A 22320-nucleotide genomic window follows, 5' to 3' on the forward strand; every position below is an offset into this window, starting at 1 on the left:
CCACTGAGAATTTGGTTCAGGCTTCATCCACATCAGACTCTGCTAGCCATCACAAGCATTAATTTCCCCCATCTGTGAACTAGCACAGGAAATCCTGAGGGCAAAAATTTTACTTTTCTGTGCTGCTAAGAGTATGTTTTGCATACCAGGGATGGGCAGGGAAGGGGGGGCTGTAATCCTTTGTATTGTAGACCAGGTTTTATGTCCCATAGTCAAACAGAGATGTCATTTAAACAGTTGCTAATCCTATCCCTATGTCTGAGAAAACAAAAAGCATAGTTGATAAATCAATAGCTTAATTTGACTTTATATGGACCAATAAAACTACACAGCTCAATATCTTAGACAGTAGTATCATTAGACATTGTATATTTAATTACTTAGATATCAGCTTCAGGCTTTAGCCATGGTGATGGCATTGTCCCGTGCACGTGGAGTAATGCAGTATGAGATGCAGCCATGCTGTGTTAGACTCACCTTCTCTCTCTATTAAATGCGTTTGTACAGAGCGGAACAGCAGAAAAGGAATTTTGTCCTCCAAAGATACTTCCCTTGGCATCACCCTTCTGCCAGCAGTGCTTGTCTGGGGTAGGCTTACAATACAAATGCAGCTTCAATTAAAATAAGGGAAAGCAAACAAGGTTTATGTGGGCCAGCACGGGTGCTGCAGAGCATGCCGTAACACTCCTTCAGAAGCCAGGGGAGGGACAGGTGAGAGTCTCCAGCAGCTCTCCCATCTCAGCTCAGCCACTCTGAATATCTCTCAAGATTTCCCATTCCTAAAGGACAGAGGACAAACATTTGCCTAACCTGGGCTGATATTTTCATAATCCCCACCCATTCACGCCAAGAGGAAACCTGTTTTTCAAATACACTTTGTCTACTCTGTGTCACAGAAGTGTTTTCAAGAACAGACACGTTCAGGAAGTTATGTACTATTGAGTTTTTTCTTAAAGTGGTGTGGGAAGTTGATGTGACACAGATTTTAGTGCCAGCAAGACCTGTATCGTGAGGGCTGCTACCCTGTTGATGCCGCAAGTCAACCTGTCCGTGCACAGTCTCATACGTGAATGCAAAACACTCTGGGCAATCCTGTGGGGTGAAACAGGTACAGGGAAGAGGTCCCAACAATGTCCCAAACTGGACTGCATTAACAGGGTCAGTCCATGCCATCTTCTACAGGTGTGAATCTCCAGATGTCTGCAAGGAGCCAGCCTGCCCACTTGGCAGTCAGGTGCCCCAGGGATGGTGGCGACCGCAGAGTTCATCAGGACAATAAAAATTCCTGGTGCCTTCACGACTCTACTTGTGGAAATGGCACAAACCGCTCTCAAACCTCAATCCCAAGAACAAACAAGACTTTCAAAAAAACCCAGGTGAGCTAACAAAAATAAACTCAGCACTTGAAAACTAATGAAAATAACAACACAGCCAAAGCCTACAAAGCTGCTCTCATCAAACTTAAAAAAAATAAATAAACAGCCTGACAAACAACAAATCCAACCTTGCAAAGCTACTTTCAGCAGCACAATATTCCCAGACACGCCACTGCTGCAGGGTGTGACATTTCAGCTAGGGGCAAAGCCGCTTTCACTAGCCCCAGTGTAGCAGAGCTATCGAGCAGACCAGCTAACATGGGTATCACCCAGGGCAAATCCCATATCCACAGCCTGGCTTAGCCTCTGACCTCCACTAAAGATTTTGGGCAAGTAATTTGACTTCCCTGTCTCTGCACCGCACCCCTTGTAAAATAAGGATTCTGGCAACCTCGTACATGTATATTGAGGTATGCATACTACTTTACACATTATTATTATTATATATTCCCTACAGCCAGCTAAAGTAAGTTCTCACTGGGGATGAAACATCTCCTCTGCAAGCACATGCTACACACTCAGAAAGCAACACTCGTGAAGGAAAGGATGCCCTTGAGCAGCCCTTTGACCAGGAATCCTGCCCAGAAAAGTCTTCATAATGCCTCCCTCCATGTGTATTGAAAGCTCAAAGTTCATACTTGATGGGCTTCATGAAATAAGCAGATCATGAAACCGTAGTCAGGTAGGATTACTAAACCAATAACTGAGGCTAGAAAAAACAGGATCAAGGAAAAACTTCGGAATCTAATCGGGAGCTCTGTAAGAACTCCAGGAGGGGAGCTACTTATCATGCATGAATACCCATAAATAACACATGATTTTATTAAGTGTAATTTATTCTTCCTGCTTTCTTCCTCCCCATCTTCTACACTTTTCAGCTTCCCCCTTTGTCAGTGAGGAAGTCCAAAACACAAACTACTGGTTATACATGTAACTTCAGTCTATTTATTATCCCTATTCTCTCTCGCTTGAGGGTAGATGTACAAAGCTGGAAAGAATATAAGCACAACAGAGCTGTGCTGAGCTCCATCGAGCTCCTGGAGCACAGTGCTAACTAGTTTGCACTATTGCATGGCATTTTATCAGAGAGAAACAAGTTTAACAGCACTAGCTGATATCGCTGCAAGATGCAGCAAGACACTCAGCAGAGCCTGCAAGGATGACTCTAAACACAAAGTTGTGTTGCACAATGTTCATATAGCAAACTCACCCTCACAAAATTGTGTTATTTTCCTTGGTGGAATCCCAGTCTCTTTAAGACAAAAACGCCAGCTTGGATTAGTGATTTATCAGCACTTGTATTCCCTTTATTTTCAGAGCATTCAGTGGACCATTATACTAAAGAAGTGAAGTGAGAAAAATCAAATTGAAGAGGCCAGCAGAAATAAACCAGCTTCTCTTCCAAAGCTTTTTAAAGTCAGACACGGTATACCAATGCCTTTGCAACACCCAGCATGATGCAATTTATCATTACTGTGAACACAATTTATTACACATACAAAAAATAATTTCATTATGATTTTCATCAGGACTCAAAAAGTGGGTTTCAAAGACATCTGGCCCTGCAGTATGTAACTGCTGGGGCAAATGTCATCCTCAGTTTTCTTTCTGAGCTTTCCATATATACAAAATCCTTTGATTTTGTTCAGATTTCTGATCTTCCCACCACTCTTATTTAATATTTTTCCCAAAAAGTATCAAGTGAAATTTTACAAGCTCTCAAACTCATTAAATGTTTCTGATTTAGTAATATCAAACTAATGTTATTGTTATGGTTGAAATTATTTAATAAACTCAATTACTATGTAAAAAGCCCAACTTTTAGACTGGAAAGAAAAAAAAAAAGAAAGCCTGTGATGAAAATGTTATAATGGCACATTTTGAAGAAGTCCAGAAGAAAGGTGATCCTAAACAGTTTCAGGTCAAGACAGGCTATTATATAGAATACAACGTTCTCGTTTTGGCAGATCAATATTTTAAATGAGGAAAACATTTAAAAATGTTCTAACCAGCTTTATCTCAAATTCCTTTCCCTACTCCTCCCTCAACCTCAAATTACTTTGAGGAGAGCCATGTCCTGTTAAAAGATATGTCTGTCTTTCAGTAGCAAATGTTCTAAGTTTCCGAAAGATGCAATGAGAGGAATATTATTGCCAAGTGGTAATCAGCTGCTCCTATAAAGTTTGCAGGCAGAGGTCCTGTGTTTCATGGGAAACCATAGCACCATTCACATCCTTCTCTCCACGTACTCTTTCATTTTGTATAAAGCAGGCTTTGGCCGGGACTTCAGAGCATATACACTTTGCTGTGGTCCTTGGTAGAGGGTGAAAGGCACATACTTGTCCCCTCAACTCCATATGAGCCACAAGAGGGGTCTATCCCAAAGACCAGGTGTTAAAATGTTGCTCATTCATTACTGGGGGCATTCAGACTCACCCACTGCAAAAGATGTAGGATTGCTCCAACAAAGCTGAGGTTATATTTTCAGTAGACGGAGTGGATTTGCACAATGGGCAAATTTCCCTCCTTATCTCAGTGTGACCCCACTGAGTCCAGAGCAATTCCCCAGAGTTTGGGCTCAGAAACAGCAAAGCGTGTGCTTAGAATTGGGCACTGCTTCCACTGTTTTGCTGATAAAACCAGGCTTATAATTGAAGTTAGGCAAGCTGGACTCAGTCCTTTAGCAGTAGTCCTTCTGTCAACTTTTCTGCAATAATATTTTAAAGTTTCCTTCCCCATCTCCTGAAAAAAAATAAAAATCAAATAGCTCCGCTTCTTCCTCAGAGATTTAAAGCCACAGATGCCCTCTATACTAATAAAATCTAAAAGTTTGGTTGATGACCTGTGACACTAAAGTGAAACTATTCCTCTCACAGCTATTTCTAGAACAGCAGGCAAAAAAAGACATTTTTCAACAGGGCAGTCATTAATAAGGAGTTATTTGCATGTGTGCATGTGTCTGCTTTCCTGTGGGTGTCTATGGGGAGTGTACAAAACTAGAAGAAAGTATTGAAAGTATATATTTCCAGCATTCTCTGAGAAGTTAGCCAGAAACATGACAAGGAACAAATCTGGATGGGGAAACGACTGATATGTGCTCTTCGGCAACCCATGGCACAAAGCGCTCACCCTGGGCTCTTGCTCTGTCTTTCCCGCTCCCCTTTTGTCACACGGGAGACTCCAAGTTAGAGTGCTAAAGACAATTTGGGAAAACAGCATATAAACAACAGGGCCTGCCCTGTCCTGTGACTGCACGTTCCCTAGAGATGTCTGGTTGGAAAGTTTCTGAAGAACTTTCTTTCCCCAGTGAAAAACAGGGTTATGTTGAAATTGAGATTCTTATGAGAATGAAGCTTTCACAAGCTGGGATTTTTATTTTTTTTTTAATGTGGAGGGGTTTTAGAACTTTTTTTAAACAAGAACATCTAGAAAGATATTTCATTGTTTTTGCATCCTGTTTTCCCACTCTGCTACTGTGCCACAACTGACAAACATTGCTTAGCAACTACAAAAAGTGGGTTAAAACTATTTTCTTGATTACATTCAGATCTTTGTCAATAACAAAAGTGTGTGGACATAGGCATAGAAAATAGTAAGCCGGTGTCTAGAGAATGGTAATGTGATTTTAGGTAACATTTTCAAAACTGCCATAATCTAGGCCGTTTATATGTCCATAATTTTCTATTTTGTCATGCCTGCATACAGATTAATACCACTATCACTATCTATGCAAAGTTTGCTGGTTGTTATCAGTCACTAGGTGCCCTTTATAGGAGATAGAAAATTGCATATTTTATAAACATGATTCAGATCATAAACGTTTTGGAAACTATAGAAAGACAGAAAAATAGACTCTATCACTAGGTGCAGAATGACAGTCTTCTTCCAAGTCAAATCCATCTTCCATAGAGAAAGAAGTAAAACATTATTCTTCTGTCATTTATGTGATCTAATTCTATCCGTGCTAGGAGCCTGTTCATTATTTTTAAGGAGAGGATGCCACAGTCTAAATGCTTTATACAGGAACAAATATTTTGGGGTCACTCTGTCTTTTCTTTAGTATTTCAGCATTTGTGACACCCTCCCTAATAATTCTTGGGCTTAGATCTTTTTGGTACTGAAGATAACTGACAATCTTCACAGAACATCTCTGAAATATTCCAGTTCCCCTTAAAAGATGGCTGTAATAAAATAAGGCAAAAATCGGACAACAGCTTTTGTACGCAAATGTTTATGAAAAGGCCTGGATTATACTTGATTAATTGAACAGATGTGCAAATTTCCACCAGCAGAGGTCATTTTCACTCTAGAATGAGTTAAAGAGCTCATAAAAAGCTCATCTTTTTATCTAAGACAGTATCTTAAAAACAGTCCCAACGCCCTGGAGTATCCCTCAAAACAAGTAATCTGGGCGGGATATAAAGATTGTTAAAAAGCTGAAGCAAATACTCCTAATTTGGTCAAATAAATTCAGTCTGTGCTGTCAAATACCAACAAACCCCCTGGTTTTACATCTCTTGAGCATATGGGATTGGTCAGTTTAAGCAACCCTGATGGCCTAAAAATTTTTCCTGAGCAATTATATTTGTCTGGGGAAAAAAGCTTGCCTTTGCAACATGAAAACTTTGTGTAAGTCTCAGTGAAAATGCAGTGGGAAAATGGGAACCATCTGTTTTCTCCCTTTTCTTTCTCATGTCTACCAGCATCATCTGTGACTCCCTTCCCAGAAGGCCAGATCCCACCCTGGTGCGCACTGCCTTGGTGGCACGGCTGCCGGTGAAGGGCATCTGACAAACAGACCACGTTCACAAGGACATACACACCACTCACCTGAGTGTGTCTGAAAGTTTGATCAAACTATGAACAAACACATACTGACATTTTGTATTTTATTTTAGTATTTTTGTTTTGTATTTTTATATATGTATATATATAAACTGCATAATGTATTTGCATTTTAGGTTTTTAGCTTTAGCAAAGGTAAGAGCTGTTATTTACAAAAGGATTCTAGAATAATAATAAAAAAAACAACCAGAAGATAAAAATGAAGAAATACCTGTCAGGCACAGCTACAGCATGAACCTGAGAAAGCATTAAACTGTTGTACTGTAACTAATTAAAAACAGAAACAAAAGGAAATGGGAAATCTGATAAAATGTGTAATCGTCCAAAATTAACATTGAGAGTAACACAATGATTCAGGTAAGTAGACATGTATGAGACAGGAGTTGACAGTAACTATTCCTCATACAATCATACTGAGAAACACACCTATGCTGGATATCAGAAAGCTTTGATTTTTTGGGTTTTGTAACCTTATAGGTGACGAGATGCTTAGAAAAATATTTCCCTCTACACTGTCACACTGCCATGAAAACACAGGCACACGCTGGCCAAACACCTCTCTGCTATTTAGTTTTTCTTTTTACTGAAACTACAAGATTCCACTATGGATGTATTATGTTATCTGATGAAGAAACACAGTTCAAAACCAGAATTGTTTAACATTGCCACAGAGTTTATCATCTGCAACATCACATGAGTTTTTTTCCCCGGCCCAAACAGGCACAAGGATCCCACCGCTATAAGCATGTACTGTTTTCTAAGTGCATAGAAATAATTTCTAAATTGTTCCAACACAAGAAATATAATTTTATAGTTTGTTTGGAGTTCTAGCTCATTTTTCTAGCAAGATGTATGAATTTCTTGAACTGACAGATTAATTGTTCCTGTTTTTTACACTCAGCATTTTGGTGAACTTCCTAACCCCAAACCTACTGTGGGACTATGTAACTCACATGGAACTGCAGAGATGATGCTGCTTTATCAGTCTGGTGTTTTCAGAACAACAACAATATATGTTCACTTCTTATAAAGCAGTCCCAGGCTAGAGGTCAATTGCAAACTGGGCTGTGGACAGGATGGTGTCTTGCACAATAACAGGCTCAGCAAAGATGGGCTTGAATTTGATCCAAAGATCCTGAAAGACAATGGGAAAACCCTGAACAAGACCCAGTGACAAAGATAGCAAGGGGTAGGATAGAGAGTTTTTTTAATAAATGCCATGAAGACTGTTATTGGGGGTAACAGGAAAGAGGGAGGGCAGGATGTGAAATATGCCTTCGAAGTCTGAAAACACTACTTGGCAATCACTATACAGGAACGAACGCTTGGCAAAGCAATAATAACCCTATTTCTCCTTGTTTTACACCAAGGACCGAAAGGGGAGTTGAAGGAGATTAATTACTTTGCCTGCTAATCAATGCAAAGACATATTTTTCTGCTCCTCCATCTCATAATTTTTATTTCATCTAGTTTGGGTTTTTTTAGGGTTGCCAGATGTCCCAGTTTCACTGGGACAATCCTGGTTTTTGAAGGTACATCCCATCTGCTCTTGAAAATATTTCTGTTCACTGCTCTCTTGTTGATTGTGTGCTTTTAGAGCAGCCAGCCAGCAAAGGACTGCAGGAGAGAGGCTGATAAATTATTATAAAACTATAAAAAGCTGCCCATATTTCCCCAACGCTGAAAATGAATTCTGTAGGGGCACTTTTTTGCAAAATTTAAATGGTCACTGTGGCACACAAGAAATTATGATTACAAGTCCCACTGCTGCTCGGAGATGGCCCCTTAATGTGCGCACATTTCAAACGGGAAGCGGTACTCCTGCCCTTCCTGGGCTGCCGGAGCTCCCACCACACAGAAAGCCCTGGACTTTTTGGTTGTGCAACCAAGGAAAGAGATCCTCTAAAAGCAGTGTAAGGGAGGACACTGCAGGAAAACCTCAAACTAAGAGCTGGACTTGGATCAGCAGTAGTTGCAGGTGAGCAATGAGGAGACTATGCTGCATCCCTGACCCAGGGAAGTCCCCCAAGGGATTGAGGCTACAGGTCGATGAGTCCAAAGTATCTAGAGAGTGTGGAAGCTCACTCCTACAATTTCAGGTCTTGATCTATTTCACATCTGCTAGCTCCCATGAATATATCACAATTATAATGATTTATCCCTAATATTATCTCCACATAGTTATCCCTAAAGCTCCAGCTACCGGAGTCATGTGTATCTTACAAAATCAAAGCAGTTCATTAAGAACAGAAAGTGAGTTTGCGGTCCTCACTAAAAAAAAAAGCTTGCAAAAATCAACTGTGAAAGGAGAAATGAAAAGCATGCCAAGTCAGTTATTTTCCATTCCTTTTCATGGTGTTCTTCCGAGGCTTGACTCATGGTTTCTGAATGCTTGGGGAGGAGAAGATCAAGAAAAAAGAGAAAGCGATGATACCTCAAATGGGAGGTCATCTTCCTCCAATCTGGTGCCACATTTGCAAACAAATCCCATCACAATGTCTCCTGTGCATTCCCTCAGACTTAACAGCATTCACACAACTCACACAAAGTGAGGTCACTTTGTTCCAGCAAATGTCTCATTAAAAATTGCCTTTGTCACAAAGGCTGCAAAGGACCTGACAATACCTACACTGCAGGCAGTGCTGGAAGTGGAGGCATAAAATTCCAAAAGTTAAGAAGCATAACTGCTAGCCTTTTCTCCCCCAAAGTGTGGAGAATTAGAAAGGAAAAGAAGATCTATAGCTTTCACACATCTGACACTGCAAACAATTATTTGAGTTTTTTAAGAATTAGAAAAATGGTAAACATATTTCAACTAGTACATATAAAGTATCATTAGTATATTTACAAACTAAATTAGTACAAACCTTTTCTTGTGAATAACAGCATGCAGGAGTACCAAGTTTCTAATGGGAGAGAGGGGTTTAGCTAGTGATAGAGTTCAAAAACAGGAAGAGTGGAGTACCAAAACCAAAACCCATCAATCTTGCTTACATGAAATCTGAAAGGAAGATTACATCCATGAACTCAGACATCTAGAATGGGATTCGTTTGTCCAAAAGACTGACTGCGAAGTGAGCCAGGGTCACTAGCTCAGGCACAGACATTTGCACCGCAGACAGCTGGAGTGAGATGGGATGCATCCCACTCCTAATGTTCTAGTACAGATAGAGGAACATCTGTTTTTAAAGAGTTTGGAAAGTCACCATAGCTGTCCAATATTTATCGAATGTAACAAACTGGGATATTATGTAATAACAACATATTTACCTTAGAGCACACTAGAATCATAAGGGACTGATACTGTCTGGAACCAGAAACTTTGTCTGCAATACTTATTCAGTATAGAAACTGTTTTGAAGGACTGAAGTGCAGCAATAAGAGCATGATTCTCTCATTGTCTTCTGGGGTAAAAATTTAGTGGGAGAACTTTGTTTTTTTTCCTCTGCATTTATAATTATAATTGATGGGAGGAAACTCTAGAAATGCTCATATTGCCTTTCCAGCTCTGCCTACAACAGTCAGCTGTCTCCCCAGCCAACACGGTCCTTCTGCTTCCTCTTCCTCAGGATAAATACCTTGCCTCCAAACACAAGCTCACTAGAGCAGGAAATTTCTCTTTTCTTGCATTGCAAAGTCCAGCTTAGAAGAGGTGCTTTGCTAACTGTTCCCATCCTGCTGCAACACTCTTCTAAGCACGGCCTGTGACACATCCACATCTCCCCTGGCACTGTAGTGGCCGGTCCTGGCCAGGTCTGAACTTGCTCACAGCTGGAGCATGACCCACACATCCTTCTCTGGGAGGAGGTTTGGGGAAGAAAGCTCCCATCTTGTGCTAAACGAGGTACCTATGACAGCATCACTACGTCAATGCGGGGTCCTTGCAGGATGCCATACTTTTAAGGCAGCACACAACAGGCTGGTTGCAAGCTCACAGATCACAAACTACTCAACTTAGATTAAAAAATGAAGCACATTGGTTGGCAAACATGACGACCAGCAGTTTCTGACAAGCTAACTCAAACTCTGCAGCTGTGTGCAATCTACCTCAATGTGCTCTGTCAACTCTGATGGCGTAACCAGGACATAGGTTTAACTGGTGGCAGACAGTAAGGAATGACTGGTATGGCTATGAGAGAAGGTTTTGAGACCTAATACTATGGCAGACACTTCATATTAGCATGTTTTTTAACACTAAAACCCCATGTGGAAAATACACATTATTGCATACAAAGTTCTATTTGCAAGGGTGGAGACACATACCTCAAATGTCACAAGAATCCTTGGTATCTTAATTTACTCAGTCTGTGGACTCAACTGACCACAGTACTTGCTTGTATTGTGTGTATAATGTTAGTCCTGTATCATCTACAATATATGGAAGTTATAAGTTTATTGCCAAATGCTTGTAGAGGAGTCAGATATATCTACCACTTATCAGCAAGCGTCTCAATAATTCATATAGCAATGCCAGCAATAGCGGTGCCACAATTTACACAAAAGATTTGCAGAAACTCTTTCTGGCTGCTACGTCCTATGTTTTTAGTAAGGATGCCAGTCGTTTTTCATTTGACATTTGTTCAATCTGAATTAAAAAGATATTAAATAAAATTTTAAAGCTGCACAGATACAATTCTAGGTGCATGGAGTGGAGAAGCACAAACAAGGCCTCTCACTATTTTTCATTTGTCTCCACATAGTGATTTTGTTGCTTTCATCCAAGACCGGGAAAGGCACTTTCACTCAATAAACAATCTTGAGTGTCACTCTTAAGTAGTTAAATTCTTTACAAACAAAAAACCTACACCTGGTGTTTGCCTAAAGCTACTCTGGTTTTGGGGTCCCTCAGACCTTTCTTCTCCCAAGGCTGAAATACAAATTTTTGTTCTAATATGGGCCTGGCAGAGAGCAATGAGCAAGCATGGATAAATTTTACAGTCCAGGTATACTGGATCTATCACTTCCAGGATAGATCCGATTCATACAGCCTTTTCCACAAAGACTGCCTGCATGCATGCAACATATCTGATGTTCCCCAAATACTGTCCACTTACTAGGCAGCATATGCGCAAGTATTTCTGTCCAGGAAGCGTGCTAGGTTCACTCTTGTTATAAAATGCAGTTCCCACCCTTTGATTAGTTTTCTCTATGCCCCACATCACTTCAGCACCTCACTGCATGATTAGACAAGGAATTCAAATACCAAAAGCAAATGCATTTTCTTGGTATCAGAACTATGGTCATCATTTAGTCCAACCTGGATATGGAGAGATCAAGCGAACTGTCAACACTCCTTGATTTCAGAGACTGAAGAGGTTAAACTCAGTAGACCTCTAAACTACAGGCAACTGTTCAAAAGCCAGTGCATTGCTAGAGTATTGTATGTTCAATGGGCGGGTTAAAAAGCAATCAAGAAAAATGCAGAGGCAATTCTGCCTCTAGGATGAATTAATTCAGGGAAGGGAAAACAGTGCTGTTAAATAAGAAATGACACAAACTTTTATTTGAACTTGAAACAAATCAGATCACAGACCTTTGGGGAAGTGTAAAAGATTGTATTTGAATGTTTTCCATTTCTTACCCTTATTTTCTCTAATTGTGATCAAGATAGGAAGGGCCAGTGCTGAAATACAAAGGAAGATAACGATAGATAACGTTCTTAAAAGTGTTCTCACTGTGACAGGCTAAAGCATCAAAAACATAGGGAAATGCCTTTATTAGATATGTAAAGCTATTGCAAATAAAGGCTTAAGTGCTTCATTGCACTTGAAATAGTCTTTTACTTCCCAGATAAGATGAAACAGAATACAGAAAGAGAAAGAGGAGTTGCTTTGAGTCCCCTGTTGCACATCTGGTAGCGCAGTGCGGGGTTTTGGCAGCGCCGAGCACAATGCCTGGTGGCTGGCGGTCCTACCTGCAGGGAGCCAGCACGGCGGAGGAAAGGGGGGTAAGGCACCATCACCCCAGCCTGGAACACTGGCTTTCACCACCCAAATAATTCAGTGGGCCAGGAGGCAGGTAAAAAGGCAAACCAGACGTTGCAGTGCTCAACTCTGCCTTTCCCCCCTTGCTCTCTAAAGAATGCTAACGATGGTCTCATCTTCACCCTCGGGGAAGCACAGGAGCCCACTAAAAGGGCTCCCTCAGGATGCCTGCCTTGGGTCAGCCTTTGCGATGGGGCTCCTATGCTCTCGCACAGCCCCACACTGCTTCCAGACCCTTCTGACACTGCTCAGCCCCTGCCATGTGTTCCTGTTATGGGAACAAATCACTGGTTAATCACTCGTGCTCTTTCCACCTCCTGCAAAACAGCCTCAGCTGGAAGCCTGAGCACAGAATGTTTGATAACTGCCCCCGAATGTTTCTTGGGAAGATGCTTATCCAGATCCACGAGTCTATTTCCTGCTTGCTGATCCAGTATGCCCCTGTTCAGCTGGGGTAACGTCTACATGCAGGGAAATTTTGTGTCTCAGCAGAATGATACTGTATTTTGTCTCACAGATAAGATTACATACGGGATTTCCAAAATTGTGATATATCAGTATTTTAAGTGATTGCACAGCAGCTCCATGTGTGCTACATGCCTCACTAGCAGACAGGGTACTTTCTAGTCCTAAAGGCAAAACAAATCACCTGTGTTTTAATTCAAAAAGCCTTGAGAGGCAGTGAAGTCTTAAAGCCTGCAAGCACAGACAGACCCACCAGCACCTATCTGCTTCAGAAATTGGACAAGAAATCTTTATCCAAAGCTCACCTACCTATTTGAAGGGTAGGGAGATAATGCATAACCCTTAGCCTGTTGCACTTACCTCTTCAATAGTTTTAATACATATCACCTCCCTTATAAGATCTCCTGAGCACCCCACAACCTCTAATAGATTTATCCTTATGCACTATTATTTTTCTAAGGCAGGTGGACAACAAAGTCTCAGAGAAGATAAATGGCCTGCTCCAGACCACTCGGGAAGTCTGGAGCAGGGCAAGACTTTGCATATCATCCTTCTCAGGCCCATCATCTTCCCACCACTTCTGAAAGACAGAGAATTACATTTTTGAAGGAAATAAAACCTATACAAAAGCAAATTGCCCACACCTGACCATCCCCCAAAAAAATATTTCATGAATAATTTTGCATAACATGTTCCTGTTATGGCAGGATATTGCACCCCTTCAGCTCCTGTCTGCTTCAGGTTTGGAATACTTAGCATTGCTGAAAATTTGGGGCATCTGTCTGCAAACTAGATTTTACATGTGTAAATCAGCAGGCACTACTGATAGCATGGGAGCACCCCTCACCATAGCTGTGGACAGATGAAGCTGTGCATGCTTTGGCATTCAGCATGTAAACCACTTGCTTAGTACTAAGTGGATATATTTTCTCCAAGGCAAATAAACCCATTTCAACTTCTGCCTATGACTTCACAGGAGATTTGAAAAATCAAGCAAACTCATTAAGGCAATTAAATGATCTTTAAAAAGTGAATCAACTCAGCTTTGGTTTCCTGGATTTTAAGGGAGGGAGGCAACAACAGAATTCTCTAATCTAATCATGACTTGAAAGTAAATAAAAATGAGAAAAACTGAAATAGTTGCTGACTCTCACAAGAAGGAACAGTGACAGACAAGTACTGTGTCACTTCAGGGACAGAAGGATTATGTTTCTCTGCTTCTACATAATTGTCTCTAGCTGGACAGATTTCCAATCGTGTTATCTACACCAAGGGAAGCATTACTAGATTAATTACTATAGTCTACAAGGTAGTCAGTGACCCTAGTATCTAAACATATTCAGCACGGATTATGACATTTAAATCAGGGAGGGAAGAACCTGTAAGACTTTGAGGGGTGCAAGGCTTTTCAGATATTTTGGAAGTACGAGCCTTTATACCATCTTTCCACAGTGTGTCATACCCTCACATACTTCCTAGTAAACAGTCCTTTACATACACAAACGCATGCAACAGAGGTAACCAGGTACTAACTTGTTGCAGCTGTTTTTATCTAGGAAAAACAAATCCGTGAATGTTGTGCATCTAATAGTCCAAAAGACTTTAGCAAGGTTCCTGAAGCCTGTGGTATTAGGGCACTTCAGAAGGAAGATGCTCTGGCATTTTCAGTTGCATTTTAAAAATCCAACCTCATCTAAGAGTTCTGCTTTCCAAGATTCCCCTAAAGATTACTGGTATTTTTATAATGAAACAAAAAAAGTTCACAGTAAAGTAATAGTTTTGCAAAACCAAGGCAATTTTAATCTACAATTGTTTTTTGTATAATAGCAAGTTGCACTTTCTTATTTTTCTGTCTCGCTTTTAAGAGTCCAGAAAACTCCAGCCAAACTTAGGATTTTCATTCCAGTCAAAAAGCAGTTGCTTATAAAAAGAGATATTTTTTTTTTTTAAAAAAAGATACTTCTGTGACCACTGACACTGACACTAGACCACTGGATTGCACACAGCTCTGTGCCTTTAATTTCAAACGGCAAAAGACTGCGGTGCTGCCCACCGAGGTCAGACCCACTGATGAAGGAAGCAGCTTGTATAACAGTCACAGGATCTGGGACTAGCAAAGTGCTTCTCAATATCTGAGGGTGACAATGTGCTTTTTTGGCAACAATCCAGCCAAATTAATCCAGCCTTTACAGGTAAAACAAAATACACTGACAGAAGCCCAGTTCCATTAGCATAAAACACCATCAACTACACCTTGCAAAACTACACATGCCATAGATTACTCCTTGCACTGCCTATCCATGGCAGCTACACCTCTGCTAATAAAAATGTGTGGCATAGACTGACACTGCCCCAGTCATTGACATTCGCTGACATTATCAGCCAGTTTTGCTTGCTGAGAAATAACTAGCTGGAGACAGCAGCACTTGGGAAGTCACAGACAATAAGGAATATGCATTACCTGTCTGCCTGCAAGCGGCCATCCTGAAACAAGGGAGGGTGCAAATCCATGCTTCAGAATCAGCACCCTGTGGAGGGGAAGAAGCTGCAGCCCATTCCTGGAGACAAGGGAAGAAATGGCCTTAAATAAGACCTACGGCCAGCTGAGGTGGTCTAGCTGCAAAGGCCACACAACTGATTGCTCTCAGGGATCCTTCTGGAGGAAAACTGCAAGTCAGGCTGCAGCCTGAGCTCAGTGGCCTCCCTAGCTAAGTCTCATGCATGAATGTGAGGGCAACAACAGTGGTCCAGGAAGCCCTTCAGGCTCAATTTAAATTTTAACACAACCATAAGTTTGAAACATCATTTCTTTTTAATCAAAATAATTTTCAGAATGCAAGTGCTCAGCCAGGGGTGAGTAATACTGGTGTGGAACACGCGGTGTACGAGATAGAGAATCCCCCAAACGCTTCACTGGCACTAGCCAATGCCTTGTGCACTGCATTTTTCCTTTAATAAGAATTTTTCTTCCTAGTCTTTGCCACTGTTTTATGGTTTCGCAAGAAAGAAGAGAGCTCGAGCCAATGCTTTGAATCATGATGCCCAGTTTCAGGCCTTATATAAATTGATAGCAGTGACACTAAACAGTCTTGCATCTGTTTTTACCAGTTCTGAATCTTACAAACAATTTTAGGTTCAAAAGCCATTTTCTCATTCTTCATATAGTCATAAAGACATTTATATTCTGGAACCAGTTTCCTTTCCTTTTTGCACAGCCATTAATACATTTTTTCTTTTTTGTTTCATAGCTGCCAAGTCTTGCACAGCTCCATGTGTGAATTTATGCAAATTTCAGAATGCGCTAATTCACATATTTGCAAATTGGCAAGTGATTGGCAAACATGTAAATGAGCTCATTTAGTCATTTTCCTCTTCCCTTAAACTTCAGCTTGAGATCAGTACACCTTCCCCCAAGTTATGGCAATGAGGGGTGCTCATGCAACTGCCCCAAACCTGGCTGGTCTAGGAGCGGTTTGGGCTAGTTTACTCATGTGGCTGGCTGAGTATGGAAGGATGCTAAAAACCAGCATAGGCTGCTAATGTGCTATGGAGATCTCCAGATGTGGTAAGAAGACATAGGGGGAGTAAACAAGGCTGCAGAGGTATCAGCAGTAAATGGATGTGGATGTGGTCATGTTTAGCACAGTCAGGCCAGGGCTGGGGGCTGAGATATCTGATGGTGTGAAGAAATGCTGGCTGTGAGGGGAGCTGAAGGGCTGGTTTCACTGCAGGGGGCAGCAGTCTGGAAGTCTGGACCACAGCCAGCATCCCTGGATGAAGGAAAGATGGTTTGACAGAAGAAGGTTGTGGATCAGCAGGTATGGTGGAAAAAAACAATCTCTTGATTCTTCTGGTAGAGCCTAAGATTTTGCTGTAAAATGGGCAAGCAGTACATGGAGCCGAATGGAGATGTCCCAGCATCAGGCTTCCACGTGTTCTTCCCCCTCCAGACTATGCAGCCCCATGGGCACCCATCACCCAGGAGCTCCAAGCAGCAGCTCCTGCAGTGCCTGCAAGTGGCTGCTGGCAGCAAGGGTATGACATAGCTGCATAGGGGTGAGCCATGCCAGATGCGAGGTGGTAGGCAACCCTCTGAATTTTCCCTCTCACCCACAGCAGCATTCTGGTTTTTTTATGAAGGGCAATAGCTCATGGAGAAATAAACATGTGTCTCCAGTTTTCCCATTGCTCACAGACCAGCAATGCTGGGTGCAAAATATGTCCTGTTGAGCTACGTCATACGAGCACTTCTAAGGTTTAGGGCAACCTCTGGTCTTCTCCATTTATTTACCTGAGCCAGAAAATGTCAGAAGTTCTATCACACTATCTGCTGCCTCATACTTTGTGAGCTGAGGAGATCTCAGTGACTGCTTATTCCATCCAGCACCAGTAGTGTTGCTTCCCCTCAAAAACAATGTATTTGTAACAAGCTGTATCACCTCTAAAAATGATAGAAACTTTGTAAAGCGCCAGTAGTTTTGGGTGACCAAATTAGCAGAAAGTAGCTTCAAAAGGTTAAACAAACCATGACTAAGAAACTCAGGTAAACCAAAAGGAAAAAAAAAAAAAAAAAAAAAAAAAGCCAGAGAAAACATACAATTCATCTTCAAGTTATCTAGGGCAGCTTGCCTTAGAATTAGCTTAATTAGCTTCATTACCTTGTTTCATATGGAAATATTGTAGGAACAGTATTCTTTCTGTGGCACTCAGGTAGTTAAATCCTCACAATTTGCTTTTTGAAGCTTGGATTCTGCTGACTTTATTTCAAGCAATCAAAAGTATCTAATTTGCATTCACATTCACATTAGTGGTCCATATGTTAGCCCTGTTTAAAAGCTATATGCTGCATTCATTATGAAATACTTGGCTTCCTAGCTTTATCCTTTTGCTTTGAAATTATTGTGATAATATTGCAACTCTTCTATTTAGCCTATTCTCAAATACAAGGGTTTTTGAGTGATTTGATTCTTTTTCAAAGTCTTCCAAGGGTAGGGCTTTTTAATTTTTGTTTACAGTGTTATGGGAACTTGCAAATTGGCAAAATAACTCACTACAGTCATTTAATATGACAGTGTATTATTCCTCATACCTAAAGATTCATTAAAATATCAGGATTTCAATCTGTCTCTGCATAAGATTTCAGACCACACACAGCGTCATGAAGTACATGCCCTTCAGAGTTCATCATGCTACTTGCTGAACTGAGTCAGCCTCTTCAAATGATAAAATTTAGTTACATTACATTATTGTTCTGCAAGTTTCTTTCCCATTGTGGAGCACAGAGTAAGGCATTTCCTTCTTACAGTGTTCATAATCCAAATGAAACAAAATTAAATTGATAGAATTAAGAAAACTGAGTCACTGTCACATAAAAAGACTGTGACAGAGACATCAAGGTCTTCCCGGATATCTTCCCCTGCCTGGGATAGAAGACCACATACCATATACTATTACCTACTTCATCAGGTCATTGCTTTGTCAGAACCTGCTATAATGCATGCGTAAAAGCCATCACCAAAGTATTACTTCCAGAATGTAGTGTATATGACAGGTTTTATTCACTGGCTTAGATATTGTACATTTAATGCCCATAGTTTGGGAAAAGAATACTATTTCTTTCCATAGAAAACTCTAATAAATGATTTCCCCTTGGAGATTGATGGTCAATACCCCTGAAAACTTGGAAGAGCAAGTGCTTTCTCACCTGCGTGTTCACTGTGCCTTCTGACACTTGGAAAATCCTTTCCCACTTTAGTGTCTGGAAGCTCTCTGGACACCCTAAAAGGTGAAGAATAATGAGCTGTCTGCTATAAAATGAACATCACGAAAGGGTATCTGCTGAGTATGAGACAAATATCCTGAGGTAAACACCTCAAAAAAAGAAAAAAAATTAGAAAAACTCCATTAAAAAGCCAGTGATCTGGAAAAACATTATATCTGTCATTGATCTTAAGTTTTTACATGAAAACTGTTTAAGCAAGAGTTTCTTGGATAGGTGGAAGAGAAGTGGCAGGTTTACTTGGATTGTTCTGAGGTGTGGAGTTTTAAATCATTAGTTTTGTTGTTTGGTGACATCTCAACCTGACTCCACCAACAAATTTACATGGTAACCCTGAGAATGAATTGTCATTAATGGGCAGTGAGTTAATTTACAATTAATTCCCAAGTGCAGGAGCTACATCTTTCATAACAAAGCCTGTGTATGGGAGAAACATGAACAAAAGCCATTGGGTTATGATGGTATCCAGCATGAAATCAGAAATGCAAAGAACAAGCTCCAAATCCCATTGTTTATTAAGAAATTTAAGAAAAGACCCTGAGCATCCTATTCTGATCACACATAGAATGGAAAGGAACAGAATCAAATGGAATTGAATAAAATAGGAGTAGAATAGCATAGAACAGAATAGAATAGAGAAAAGAAAATTAAACCGTGAAATGTGAGACATCCAAGCATGAAACCTGTGGTACATAAAAGAGTACAAAATCACTACAGAGCATTTCTGATCATTGTGGGCACATCTCTGGCACATAACTCTTTGCACTAAATAGGAAATACTGCCTTTATTGGTGGACTACTTCTCTGCATTTTTTAAAAAATGGAGCTCTTTACAACACCTGAGTAGTATAATAACACACAGTAAATTGCAGCTCTCTTTCTAGAGGACTCTGAGTGAGGTAATCACAAATAATGATCCACAACTCACAAGTGAGTTTTTCAACAGTTCTTTCTGTGGTATTAGTTTAAACACATCATGCCAAGCTTTATGTAGAGTGAAAAAAAGCTAGGAAAAACTCAATGTGCATAATAAATAGACTGACTTTTTCTGAAGTCCAAGAGAATTCAGATCAGCACTTAGTATTGCTAGACATTATGTTGAACCCTCCCCTCCCTGCAAAAGCCCAACAGTTTAGAGAATATAGGCAGAAAGCCAAAACTTTAGTGTTAAAATCAAACAAGCTCCTTAAGTCAAAGACTATTAACCCTCAAGTAGTTACAAAAGAGCAATATGCCAGGAAAAAAGAACAAAAGTATACATTGATCCGTCAAAAAATTACCCTATCTGCATTCCATCTCCACCTATATAATACCTCCTTGGGTTACAGCTATACTAGCCATACTGTGTGTGATCACTCTTGAGAGCCAGTCCCTTTGGAGGAACAAGAGAAGTTTCGGTAACACAAGTGAAAAGGCACAGATACACCATGTGCAAGATGCTTCCCACTGCGCTGACTCACTGGCAGTAAGTACAGCTCTGAACATCGTGAAATAATTTGTCCATAAGACAGTGGGGCCCCATCCTTGGTTATGGTAAGTCACAGAGAGCAATGACTACAGCTGCTGTAGGTGCTCTGAGGGTAGCAGAGCAACACTGACTCAGTCCGGCTGCAGTTCTGGGTCAACTGGTCCAGTTTTCTGGGCAGGTGTAAACGAAACCTGGTAAGAAAATCAATAGGGCTGAATATTTGCTATGGTTGGGGTCATGCTTTTCTTTTAGCATGTGCTTGCAAGTCCCATATGAAATAAAAATTGAAACCTTGATGTCTGAGGGGAAAAAAAACCCAGAAAGTCGAAAGCTTCTTCTCTCCACCCTACACACTCATTGGCTCTATCCAGTTGTCTTAGCCAGAGGCAATGTCAATGTACAGGGAGAAGAAATTAATATTTAGGTTAGGGGAACCACTCACACGCAGTAAGAATTTTTTTTTTTTTTCAGAGACAGGTGTAATGGGGGGTGGGTGGGGAAGAGAAGCATATGCAAATCAGCATGTAAATTAATCTTCACTAACAATGAAGCCATGCCTGGTTCCAAACTTCCAGTGTTTCATTCATGTGGCAACAGGAATATCCCAGCTATGGACATCAGACCAGCTCAGGTCATAAAAATACTGACAATCAATTTCAATTAAATCCATATTTAGCCTTCTATGAGCCTTGAAAAAATTCATGCAATCATTTAATTCTCTGGACGCCTGTGAGTACATATTGCTTTACTCCCTTGAAGTGCAAATACTAATGCGTTTCTGTTTTTTCCCCTCTGTGGTACTTCCAGTTCAGAGGAAATCAAGAAGAATAGGTTACTGGTTAAAATGGTGTTAACATGAAAGTAAGGTGAATGCTCCAGGTTTGGACTGTCTCAAAGAAATTCCCACCTGGATGTTTAAATTTTTCTTGCCATTTTAAGCCACAAAATTGGGTTCACTGGGAAAGTACAGAGTTTTCTTTGATGGACTGAGTATCCTCATGACCTCAGCTAGTCTGATTTTTTTATCACATAACTTCCGTACCATGTATGCTATCCTCTGCTGTCTGTGGTCTTCAGAACAATGCAAATATCTACATCTGCCTTGGGAATAATGTAAGGGGTACCCATAAAGCAGGACCCTCTCCATTCAGTCCTTAAGCCAGGATTTTCCTACTTTCTTCCATACCTCCCGGGTCGAGTTTCAGTAGATAACAGTGTGTGCCCCATTGCTTTCTCTTATCTTATGAATTAGGCTGCATGATTCTCCCCTGCTCAATGAACACATCAGATGAATCACTTTGTTGTTGCCAGTTGGCAGGTAATAAATATGCAGGTTGGGAGTGTTAATGATTTAAAAGGTCCAGTACTGCTCCTGTTGCTTGCAACCTCTTCCCAACAAAACAGAGCTCAAACTGACAGTGAAAAGCTAGATTGCGTGACAGCTCCTGCCATTTTCTACTAGGAAATTTCATGTAGCTTCATACTGCGCTGAGTCTCAAATCTTCTCTCTTTCTTTTCTAACAAATGTGGAAAGCATGCACCATGCTATCGCTCTCATTAAAAAGTCTGTAGCCATAAAGGCAGAGACAAATCTGGCCCATAGGTTTTAGATGCTGACTGGACAGTATGGAAGAGCTAGTTCTGCATTTTAATTGATCCTTTCTCCATAAAGCAATGAAACTTTAAAGGAAGAAACTGAACTTATGGCATATATATCTGTGTATCACCACATGATGTCAGAATTTACCTGCAGTACCCCTTTGCTTCAGCACTGAACCACACTCCAGCAGGGTACTCAGCAGCATCAGTGTAGGGAGCTTGTAGAGAAACCAAACTGAGAGTCTCATAAAGTCTGAGGAAGAATGATCCAGCATAACTCTTCCACATAAGCCCAGAGCACACCAAGTATGGGACTGTAGTTAAAATCTTTTTCCAGGAGCGGCTAAGTGCTATGGTGTGTACACCCATTTTCCATCGGAAGTGTGCATCTTTGCCCATACTTTATTGTAGATAGGGATCATTTTTCCTCATTACCTGGGATGATTCTTATGTGTCTATTGGCAACTTTGGAATCAGTTTCAACCACCAAGTCAAACCATCATTGTTAGAAAGCTATCCTGGGGAACCGGTGATCCTGTCAGCCACTGCCACAGGAATTAGGAGAAGAGCAAACTTATCTACTGGTGACTAGCCAGTTCAATGAAGACAAGCAACTTAAAGCAGCCTTCAATGTGCACCAACTCTAGGACTAAGGAAGTTCAAATTTAGCTTAAAATCAGCTTCAGATACTCACCTTTCTTGAGCTTGAATTCTTTTAGGCGAAGTGCAGGGTCTAGTTTCTGGTGCCCACAAAGGTCTAATGTCTAGATTCTCCACAGTATTGGGTGCATTGGGTGAGTGGAT

Source organism: Falco peregrinus, chromosome 5 (assembly GCF_023634155.1).
Source record: "Falco peregrinus isolate bFalPer1 chromosome 5, bFalPer1.pri, whole genome shotgun sequence".
NCBI lineage: Eukaryota > Metazoa > Chordata > Aves > Falconiformes > Falconidae > Falco > Falco peregrinus.